Genomic DNA, 11,323 nt, shown 5'->3' with positions numbered 1-11,323 from the left:
ACTTAAAGGAGTTTCCAGGGGATTGGTCCCAGTTTTATATTTGCCACTAGACGTCAGCTCGATAGACTGTGAAGAAAGGAAGCAGAGAAACTGCCCACCTGCTTTTTCTATCGGAACATGAGCGCTGATAAAAAAATTGGAGCAGCTTTGTGTGGAAACATAGAATTTATGAAACCAGAGGAATTTCAAACCTTAAGTGAAGTGAATGATTTTGTCAAATATGCCAGTGCAGAAGCTACTAAAAGGTAGGGCTTGATCAGGCATTGTGCAGCTCAAGGATGAGGACATGGCCATGCCACTTCATGGCTGCTGCTCAGTACTCAAGAGGACCAGAAGGCAGACAGCTACTGCCAGCTAAGTCAGCCTTCAGACAAACATGAAATCTGATTTCCATCATTCTACGGCTCGAGGGGTTCACTCTGGCCCGTCCTTTTATATTTATATCTCTATCGTTGAACAGTTTATAGCCATAGAAAAGAGCTCAGTGTAGAGCCATAAGAACAGGCTCAGCTTCACAGGTAGACTTTTCCTGGAAATTAACAGGGCTTAAGCAATACTAATAGATAGGTAATGGTGTAGTTACAATGGAATCAGCTAATTAAAGTGATGCCAAATGGGAAATATCCACTATTCTGTTTTGGCAGGCAACAGAGGAAAAATTACCCACTGCTTCTATGCATCCCTGAGCCATTTATACCTCTAATTCCAGACCTTTTCTCTGTCGGAGTTAAGGATTAAAATCTCTTATGAAAACAGAGTTAACAGGAGAAAAGCAAACAGACAAGCTTATTTTTGAGCTGGTAGTTACATTCTGAAATTACATTCTGGCAAGTGGTATCCTCCCATCCTGACCAAATTCCATCTCTACAGTTATTCAGCACATACTTGTTTATGGCAAAGCCAAAGTTTCTTTTCACCAAACAGTGAAAGCAGAAGCCAAATCAGAATAAATTAATATTGAATAGGTTTTATGGTGTTAGCCTTCTGAAAGAAGAATGAAGGAGTAAATGGGATTCTGTCCCATTTTCAGACTCAGTATCAAACATTTACTGAATCAGAGCTCCACAGTCTGTTGAAGAATACTGAAGGTGCAAAAAAAACAAAAACAAAAAGGAAAAAAAATGTAAATGTATCCTGTCCTTTTGCTGCTTAGGGAGTATCTGGGACAAGTATGGTGCCATCCTACTTTCATAGAAAACAAGAAATGGTTTCCCATCTCTGAGCTGTGTAGCCTACTCACCTCCACTGGTGTGAAAAATGGAGCAAAGATAGAAAGACAGATGAGAAAGTAAAAAAGTGAAGAAATTTCTTCAGTAAGTTCACAGAATCATAGAACCATAGAATGTCCTGAGTTGGAAGGGACCATTGAGTTCAACTCCTGTCCCTGCATTTGACAACCCCACAGTTCTCACCATGTGTCTGAGGGTGTTGTCCAATTGTTTCTTGAACACTGTCAGGCTTGGGGCTGTGACACCTCCCTGGGGAGGTAGTCTCAGGGAGGCAGAGTTCACTCATTTTTATGAAATGCTGTGGATTTTATGAAAATATGTGGTGTTATGCATTTTTGTTTTGCAACAAATATGAAGTATGATTTTTTCATCACTCATATGAAGGGGAAAGGGAGTGCTGACTATCTGTTTTAACCTGTAGAGAGAGTCTTTAGCAGCAAGAGCAGTCTCTAGAAATAATGGGATGAAATAATAATAATTTAAAAAAATCTTTCAGCAGGAGCAGAAGGTATAGGGATAATGTTGAAGAAATACTGGAAATCAGTTTTCTCAAACTTTTTAAAGGTAGCCAGACAAACCATTAGTGAAACTAATGTTAGGCATAATTCTACAATAGCAAAAATGACTACATGACTTAATGCATCCTTTCCATTTTTCTGTCTCCCACAATTCTTTTGATAATCTTATTGTGTAACCATCACAAGCAGCATCACCAGAAGTAATGGTTAGCTATTCTCAGACCACTTTTAAATTATTCACAGCAGCTATGTTTCCATTTCTCTGACTCATTCTTTTAGAAATAACAGGAAGTAGAAAACATAGAAATGGAAGAGTTATGACATTACATTTTTAGAAAAACAGAAAGCTAAAAATTAGCCAGTCTATTATTTCTTTGTTCAGCAATGCAAGAAACATTGTCATCTTACTGAACAATGACCCACTGAAGCACTAAAAAAACTTCCTCAATGCTGGACAGATCCAAAGGTTCTTTTCTGCTACTCTTACAGGAAAAAGGACACAAAGATGAAACTTTACTAGGACAGAAACATTTTTGTTTTGTTTTAATTTTAATATTAATAAACCTCTATGGTAAGAGTAGCCCCAAAAGGGCAATCTTGGCAGGTACCTTTCAGTGCATCTTGCATAGGAGGAATGCTTTTAAATGTCACAAGTCTCCTACTCAACCCAAGTTCTTCAGTACTAATCTCTGATCTCTGGTTTAAAAAAAAAAAGTTATCAAAAAAAGAATAATAATTTCAACCGTCTACCATCTAGAAACTGAGCAGGTTTAAAAAGAGAACAAGTTCTCTACAATGCATGTATTTGTCCTAATTTTTAATTCTTTTTGATAGTATTATAAAACAAGACTGTAAAAAATAAGCTGGTATTTCTAGCAGGTGTAAGAGAGGGAGAAGACAACAAACATGTAAAGAGGTTAGACCCAGTCTACAAACATGGAAAGGGGTTGAGTATTCCCCTCTGCTGGAAGAACTCCTCTAAAGATCTTGTAAGCTGGCTTCAGGGCTGCTCTCTCTTACAGAAATATAGAAAAATACAGAGGAAAAAAGCTTATAAAAGGATGATCTGTCTCAAGGTCTGTATAGTAATAAACTATTGGACAGAATGTCTTACACAATCTTCCAAAAGCAATTCAAAATGACTTGGAAACAAGCCAGCTGGACTGGAAGTGGGCTGAAGAACTGCAAACAAATGGTGATGTTACACAGTAATGTATTATATCAAGTTGTCCGCTCAGACGCCAGAAAGAGCAGTGTTCTGTCAGGTCTTATTTAAAGCATTGCTCTGCTCTGGAAAGCGACAAGATAAAATGGCACCTTCTTTCTCAACAAATCTGATCTATACATGTATCCAGTCATATCTAATTAGTAACAAAAGTTTATTCCTATTGCTCCTGCAGAGCCGAAATAGTTTAGAGTTAACTGAAGGGTATTGCTGCCAGTACATCATTGAAATAGTTTGGGAGGTTTGCATCAGTTATAGCTGTACAATAGGGTTTACAGGGCTGCCACTGGGGGCTTAATTCAGCAAATGGAGTCTTTATTACCTGTAGTAATGCTTGAAATGGGAAAAAATACCCAAACACTTCTCTGACTCTTTGACCACAGACAGAGTTTTCCACACTGGCAGCCAGATCCCTCTTCTTGAGTGAGAAGTACATTCAGTAAAGATGCATCAGTGCAAGACAACCACGGACCCCTGTAGTGCTACATTTACCAAGAAACTTTTCACAGTGAACTGAAATAGGGTGAGTGCCATGAGGATGGAGCCAGGCTCTTCTCGGTGACAACCAGTGACAAGACAAGGGGCAATGGGTTCAAACTGGTACATAGGAGGTTCCACTTAAATATGAGAAGAAACCTTTTCTCAGTGAGGGAGACAGACACTGGCCCAGGCTGCCCAGGGGGGTTGTGGAGTCTTCTTCTGTGCAGACATTCCAACCCGCCTGGACACCTTCCTGTGTAACCTCATCTGGGTGTTCCTGCTCCATGGGGGGATTGCACTGGATGAGCTTTCCAGGTACCTTCCAATCCCTGACATTCTGGGATTCTGTGTGAAATTTTGTGATAGTGAGCTTGTTTGTGATTTAAAAATGGCAAGCCATGGGAGTGCATCCCCTGTGCTAATGAAAAAATGCAAAATGATGACCTAAAAGGAAAGTTAAAACACCTTGATATGTTTAATATGTAGTAGATAAATTTGCCTTCAAGTATCATTTCAGATTTTCAGTAATTCTACCCTTGAATTCTCTCGAAGTGCTTTTAACATTCAATGTCTTAAAATGTACATAAGCTGCTTTAACTGGAATTAAGTGATTAAAAAAAATACATATTGTGATTGGGCACTCACTTTCTTAGCCACAATGCTAGTGAATGTTTTGGAAACAGTAGATGGTATTGATCTATCTTAAAATAAACTAAGCTAAATAATAAAATAGTCTAAGCCAAACACATACAATATACTACAACATTAAAGGCTGTCGTATACCACATGAAATGGATTTCTTGTGGTTCATGAGTAAGCATCAACTATTGACTGCACATAATAGACTCCAGCACAAATTAGAGGTGGACGGGAGTCTCATCAGACTCCAAATTTCCAAAAAGTAAACAGGAAACTTCCTTACAAAAGAATGAAATAAAAAGGAGAAATGAAGAGAAGAAATTAGACAGTGCTTTCTGGTAGATTTTGGTATAATGACTAGTACATCCTCATTAATAAGCAGAAGACTGAACCACCCCATTCTGGAAGGTATCTTTCTACTTCATATAAGAATACTGTTTCTAGCAAATACCCAGGAAAGAGGAATGCAGCCTAGATTATTTTTCCCTCATGCTGCCACACTTAGTACTGCAGAAAGTCGCACGGAATCCTTTGCAAAATATGCCTGGTATAAGGAAATGCTTAATGTTTGCATCTTGAGATGCACATTTACCAGGAGAAGGCCTCACAGGTGGTTTCTGTCCTACGGCCAACAGGAAGAGAGCTTGCCATTTACCCTTTGTTTGTCCTTCCACTCCCCAAATGTGAAACAAACTGTTTCTACAGCAGCCAAAGACTAGAACACAAAACCAAACCCAAACTTAACAATACAACTCAACAAGATTGTTCATACTATTCCAAACTTTGAAATTCATTATATTTTTCATTGTGATCTGCAAAATTAGACAGAATCCTAAAGGCTACTACCATGCTAGATTATAAGAGACTCAATGGCAATCTCAGCAATTCAAGTAAAGATATTATTTCTTCCATCAGATTTTGATTCTCTCAGATTCTAACACCATGTGGCTGAAATTTGCATTTTAAGTACAGTGACATGCTTGCTTCTATTGCTTGGAAATTAGTCCCAAAATCAAGATCTCCTTTCAGGAATCCAAAAGACACTGTCAACTTACTCTAAAGAACACCAGTTTTCTTGATTAGAACTGAAGCCCTGTGAACTTCACCTTATTCTCTCACTTTGTTGTTTGTCAGTGCCCATGGCAAGAACAGCATGGTATAAAAACAACTTGTTGTCACTAAAAATCTGTAAATGTGACTAAACAAACAGATAAAATAGGTAAACTGCAGTTTTTATAACTACCTGTCAAGTGAAATCACACTTTGGAACACCTCATGGCGAGGTTTTAAATATCTCTACAAATACGTACTTCCATTGCCTAATTTTTCTCATTGTTACGGATTTTTTCCACTAATGTCTGATTTAAATGTTTTCTTTTATGCAGTAATTTCATGCTATTGCTCCTTATTATGCCATTTTCAGCCACTATCAATAACACAACAGGGATTCTTGCTGCTCAATTATTTGTAGACATTTATGTCCCTATCATAGTCCCCCTTTGACTCCTTTTCTCCTGGTTGTGCATATCAAAGTGTGGTTCTGTCTGCAAAGTGTGAAGTGTATATAATGGGATATGGTATTTATCATCCATCATTTGCCTTTGTACCAAAATGATACAAAATTTGCATGTCAAAAGCCTTTCTCCCACTTCTCCAACTGCTAGAGCAGCAAACTCAGTCTGGGATCTGAGAGTCAAGCTGTGTTCCTTCTGCTTCATACATCATATTTCTAATAAAAGTTCTACAGTGAGCCCCAGCTGCAATTCTGCTGATGACGCATGCAGCAAAATGTATACCAGCTCGTAGCACCATTGGCTCGACCGTCAGAACAGAAGACTAGATGCCACTCAAGTGATTGTCAGCGACTTGCATTAATCACCTGGAACAGAGTGATGTCAGTAGCTTATGCCTATTATCTAGCAGAAGTCTTTCATTTAGATGTAATTTCTGGAGCTTAGTTTTGTGTACAAAATATTATCATTCTAGAATGGGAAGTACCAAATCATAAAATATTTTTGCAGATTTAAAGTAGTCATTCATATTTTGCTATTTTCTAGTGAGTTGTTTTCCAAATGTCCTAAACAGTCATTAAATGCAGTTCCTTCTTTAACATGAATTCTCACTGCAGGATTTAGACAATGTTCTTCTGACATGTGAGAGGGAGAGAAAGAAAATGAAAAGCTAATCATGAGTTTTAACTGAATAACAGCTTGTTTAATCTAATCCATTTGGGAGCTATCCAGAATTAAATCCTACAGTACAGAACACACATCCTTGCATGATCTTTCTGCCAGGGTGAAAGTTGCCAGCAGCCATCCACAGCTACAGTTCAACCCATGGCAAAATGGTGTTTCTGTCCTGTAGGTCTTAGGGACCCTATGTAATCTCCCAAATTTTCCCTCGCATGTTAGTGTATTCAAGAACCAGACCCCCTATCCATTTGATGAGAAACTGTCCTGGACACAGTTGGGAACATGGCATTTTGTGCAATTGTCTAGTCCATGCTAAATATATCAGAAGGCAGGTACAGGATATACCCTTCTTGCAGTGCATGCTGCATGTTCTCCTTGCCTTCTTGCCAGTTTGAACTTAGATTCACCTTTTCATGGAAGGCCAGAAAAAAAGTCATAACCTTTGTAGAGCCACTACACTGACAAAAGCTCTGTCTGCAGATAAGTGGGCCCACATCCATGCTGTGTGATGAATTAGGATTGTTTTATGTAACATTGTGTGTCCTGCAGGGCATTTTCTGTACGTTTACCATGAACTTAAGCATAAGGTCAGCATGTAGGCCTGATGTTGGTTGTGTTAGTAGTTACAGAGTCAGACTTCTCAAGAGTCATTGGTTTTGATTAGATTTGTGAGGTCAATCTGATATTGATAAAGGTCATAAAGGAAGTAAGTTACCTAAGGTTTGCTGACTTGATTGAACTACGTCACAGATAGCTAAATGCCAGTTTCACAAATGATATATAATTCTTATGCAAAGTGACCATTGTTTCACTTAAACTTAGAGTATCAGGGTTGGCTCTCCCTTACTTACAAATGTCTAGCAATATAGACTAAATATGAAAGTATGAAAAAGTTTGTGGTGTTTTGTGTTTGTTTTAAGTAAGAACCTGACTCTGAATTCTCTGTGTTTCTTTCCCAAAAACAGTTGACTACGAGTGTTCAGAAGTCTTGAAAGCAGCTTTCTTTTTCTCTGCCTACCCATATGCAGTGTAAACAGAAGGCAGAACAAAGCACAGTGAGTAACAGAAAAAGTTTTTCTTTGGAGTTGTTTTAATACAAATGTTTCTCAGGCAAAAATGAGTTATTCAAACAGGGGAAAAATGCTAAATTAGGACTGGACTATGTTTCTTTCATAAAGGACAATATCGAAAAGGAATTCACAAAAGTGAGGTAAACTAAAACACACAATGAAGCAATGACTTAGACTTCTGAAAGCAATAAGCAATTTGAGTCTAAATAGAACAGTTAATAGACTTTGTGTGAGAAGACTAATACTTAAGACTGAACTACTTGAAAATATTAAAGCAGAAACAGCAAAACATAGAAAATGAAGCGTCCCTGTGATAATAACTAAAGTGCTTGTATACATAAGTTAGTGCAAAACAGCATCACTAGGCACATTAGAAATCTGTTCTACCTGCTCTTTAGGAACATTGGACATGTGATGTCACAGTGTAGTTCTTTATTACATCACATCATGCTCAGGCTGACAGGTTGTTTGAAACCATACTACCATTTTCAAAATGCAGACATGGAAACCTTTCTTAAAGCTATCTTCTCAGAATATTGCTTTTAAAATATATTTAATAAAAATGGTTAGTTAGTGGAGAATGTAAATGCGCTACTGAGCTACTCTCTATTTGTGGTATTTTAAATTTGATTGAAAACAATTAGCAGATGAGAAAGATGCCTGTGAGCATTCATTAAAATGAGGCTTGTGGATTGTGACTGCTGAATTTCACTGTGCATCTGGAGCTGTTTACACTGATGGCACAGTTTTCCATCATAATAAAAAAGGGACTGTTCCCTATAAAGGTTATGCTGGCAAAAAATAAAGTGTATTAAATTTTTTCAAAACTTCCCATTGAAAAAGCAGCACATTGTTACCCAAGGGGAATTTCTATATTGGATGACGATGGCTCATGGACAATTTCATTTGTTGTTTAGTTTAACAGCTTGTAAATCCCTCTCCTATAAATAACGTGCAGTTGTAAAGCTGACTGCTAATGAGGTGATTGACCCTAAAGGTCATACTGGCAGAATCCCCCATTGTTTGCTTAAGGATATCATTTTCATTTCATCTCGCTGAAATCTGACATTCAGGCATAACACAATGAGAAATTAAACAAAAACATCGCATTACTGAAAGAAATATGCTATTGTTTTACCTCTGAGAAAAAAATTGTTAGCTTGGACTGAAATGCTACTAATTTTGTTTTACATTAAAACCAAGTTCAAATCCAAAATTCATTTCAAAGCAAGGTGAGTGAGGTAAGGAGGTACTTTTATTAGACTTTTTTGTTGGTGCCTGCATTTTTAAAATTGAAATAGAAGAATCTTACGCAACATTGAAACTTAATGCACAAGAGGACAAATAATATGGACAACAGTGCTAACTTTAAAATGGTTAATACAGTAAAAGTCTGTAGACTGGCTTTGCCAATTCTGTGTACCCAGCAGTCTGACAAAAGCACAAAATGAAGTACAAGGCTGCTGCGTTACCTTATACTTTCTCAGTATCTACCATAGTAGATGTACTCATATTTCATTCTTCTGCACTCAGAGTGAAATTCATGCAAAAGAACTCCAAATTAGTCAAACATTGTTCAGCTTCCACCAGCTGTGCATCGTCTCCAGCATTGCTTGTTTGATTTAAACTACACAAAACTCAACAGCTGGAGTTGTGAAGAATCAAATAAGAATACTAACAAAGTTAGCTCTTGAGGCCAGATCAAGATCCCTCTTTGACTTAGATTAGCAATACAAAACTACTTAGAGAAGTCTGGAATGTAACTTATTTGCTCAGACCCATTGTAAGTTCTCATAAAGTGTAATTACCACTACATATAGGGAACATTTGGGGCTTCTGTGTCCATGTGCATCTTGAATCACGAATGATTTGGTTAATATCTAAGAGTACACCTAAAAGTAAAATATTTAACAAATACAGGAGAGAACATGCATTCCTCATCCGAGTTAATCCAGTAAGACTAAATAATGTAAATGAAGTGTGAAATAAATTATAATTTTCCAGATATTAATTTTGGATAATCATGGCGATTACATAAGCAGCTATCTGATCAAGACACACATGGAGAGATCTTTAATAATACCTCAGATACATCAAATATATTGTCAGATATCTCCATACTTTTGTAAACTTCTGATATCTACTAAGAAATAGCATTCTACAAGAAATAGCATTAATGTATTGTCCTCATCAAACATTAGTTATATCAAAAGCTCAAAATAATAGACCACTTGGCAAAAGTGCACTGATTTTACACACGGTAACTTTGTGCATTACTTGAGCTAATGGGTGCACATTTGAAAATTCAAGGTACTTTAAAAAGGGCAGTCTCTGCCACTTAGTTCAAAGCAACTGTAACATATACTAACAAAAAGACTAAAATTAGCACTAATACGCACAAATCAATCTGAAGAAAATTATAGGCTGTATGTAGGTAGATGATACCTCAGTTTTGTATTTATGCATATTTGAACTTAATAAGAGCTGTTTACTACTAAAAAGGCTAAATTTTTATTCCCTATCACAATCACCAAAAAAAGCCACAATCCAAAAACTGTATCTTGGTGTTTGCATGGACAAAGGCTTCACTGTGACATTTTCAACAGCCAGCACCAGAAAGATGTCCTGCTGTCCACACAAAGCTGAAGCTAAATGACAGGCCCCATCACCCAAGCAACATTTCACATTATCACTTGATACATCCAGCCTTTATATACTATTACTTTGCTGGAGCGGGAGGTTAAATATTGTTCTTCCATCCTCTTTTTCTTCCACCTTAATAAATTTAAAACCTTCTTGTTCATTCTTAAAAAAATAGAAAGAATGACAAGGAATTGAGGAGGTTAAGTGGCATGAAACTTGTGTTTTGCAGCATAAACTGCTGAAAAAAAAGGCATTAAATATTATTTTATTTCCTTAGAATTTGTCACAGTTGACACCGCAGAAACATAGCAACAAGGTTTTGTCAACTTTTGGGGAGAAGAAGTAAAGAGCAGCAGGTGAAAGTGTCAGAGGCAAACTTACAGGTCTTCACAAAAGGGTCAAATCTGTCCCTTCTTCCTCACTGCATTTGACTGCCAAAATGCTTTGTGCTTTCTATCAAAAAGCTAAAAAACACTTCAACTTAGATTGAGTTTATGAATTTTAATGAAACGCTGATAGTAGTTTCCATTCCTCTACTATTGTGAATATACTGTATATGTGCCATTTTTCATTTGTTAGCCACTTAATTATCTTCATCTGTGTTTGTAGTGATGAACATGGAAAATTGCATTTATGCTGTTACAGGAAACCATATGTACTATGGATTTTTCCACAAACTAGGAAACCACAAACTTGTATGCATTATGTTTACGGCAGAGACTTATGATTCAATGAAGCCCCTGCAAATGACACTTAAATATCTTAAAGAACAATTGAAATCTTTACATGACAAGAATTGTTTAATGTTACTGGAGAATCCAGAAGAATTAGCAACTCACTGTGTAGAACTAATTGTTTAATAGATAGGAGAGATGGCAAGGTGCAACAAGAAAGAATTGAACACTGGATTAGTATGACATATTGCCCTTATGATTCCTTGCAGTAGCAAAAATTTACATGAAATTCCAAGGCACCAGAGTTTCCCTTTATCCTCCAAAATGGAAAGTAACTCACCTTTAAGTTCTCTGTCCAATATGTATCTGAAGATGCTCTCATGTCCTAATCATACCAGCCCCTTCCTAGCAAATACTGCACCCCAGCAGTTTTGTATGGCAGTACTTGTAGATGCCAGTATATGAAAAAGAAGTTCAATAGAAATTTCGCTGTCCTCCCGGAGGCTTTTTCAAGGCGAGGGGCGGGGTGTGATCTCTGTACCTCGAAGGTTCCGCTGAGTCGGGACCCGCCGAGCCGCCTCCGATCAGCTGATCTCAGGAACCGAGAGCCGGTGCCGAGATGCGACGGGTTTCAAATCACCCGCCCTCCCGCG

The 11,323-nt window shown here is 37.5% G+C and overlaps 1 long non-coding RNA gene across 2 annotated transcripts in view; it reads right to left on the bottom strand.

The window, feature by feature from the left end:
* Positions 1–11,323, bottom strand: part of LOC110362295 (uncharacterized) — a 263,471-nt gene extending 252,148 nt beyond the window's left edge. For both annotated transcript variants that reach the window (XR_010465985.1, XR_010465987.1), the window contains exon 1: positions 11,011–11,323. This is a non-coding gene — a long non-coding RNA (uncharacterized LOC110362295). The remainder of the gene's footprint in view (positions 1–11,010) is intronic.

Source organism: Columba livia, chromosome 13 (genome assembly GCF_036013475.1).
Source record: "Columba livia isolate bColLiv1 breed racing homer chromosome 13, bColLiv1.pat.W.v2, whole genome shotgun sequence".
Taxonomy (NCBI): Eukaryota; Metazoa; Chordata; class Aves; order Columbiformes; family Columbidae; genus Columba; species Columba livia.
The sequence above is the reverse complement of the archived record's forward strand: the minus strand, read 5'-3'. Positions and strand labels throughout refer to the sequence as shown.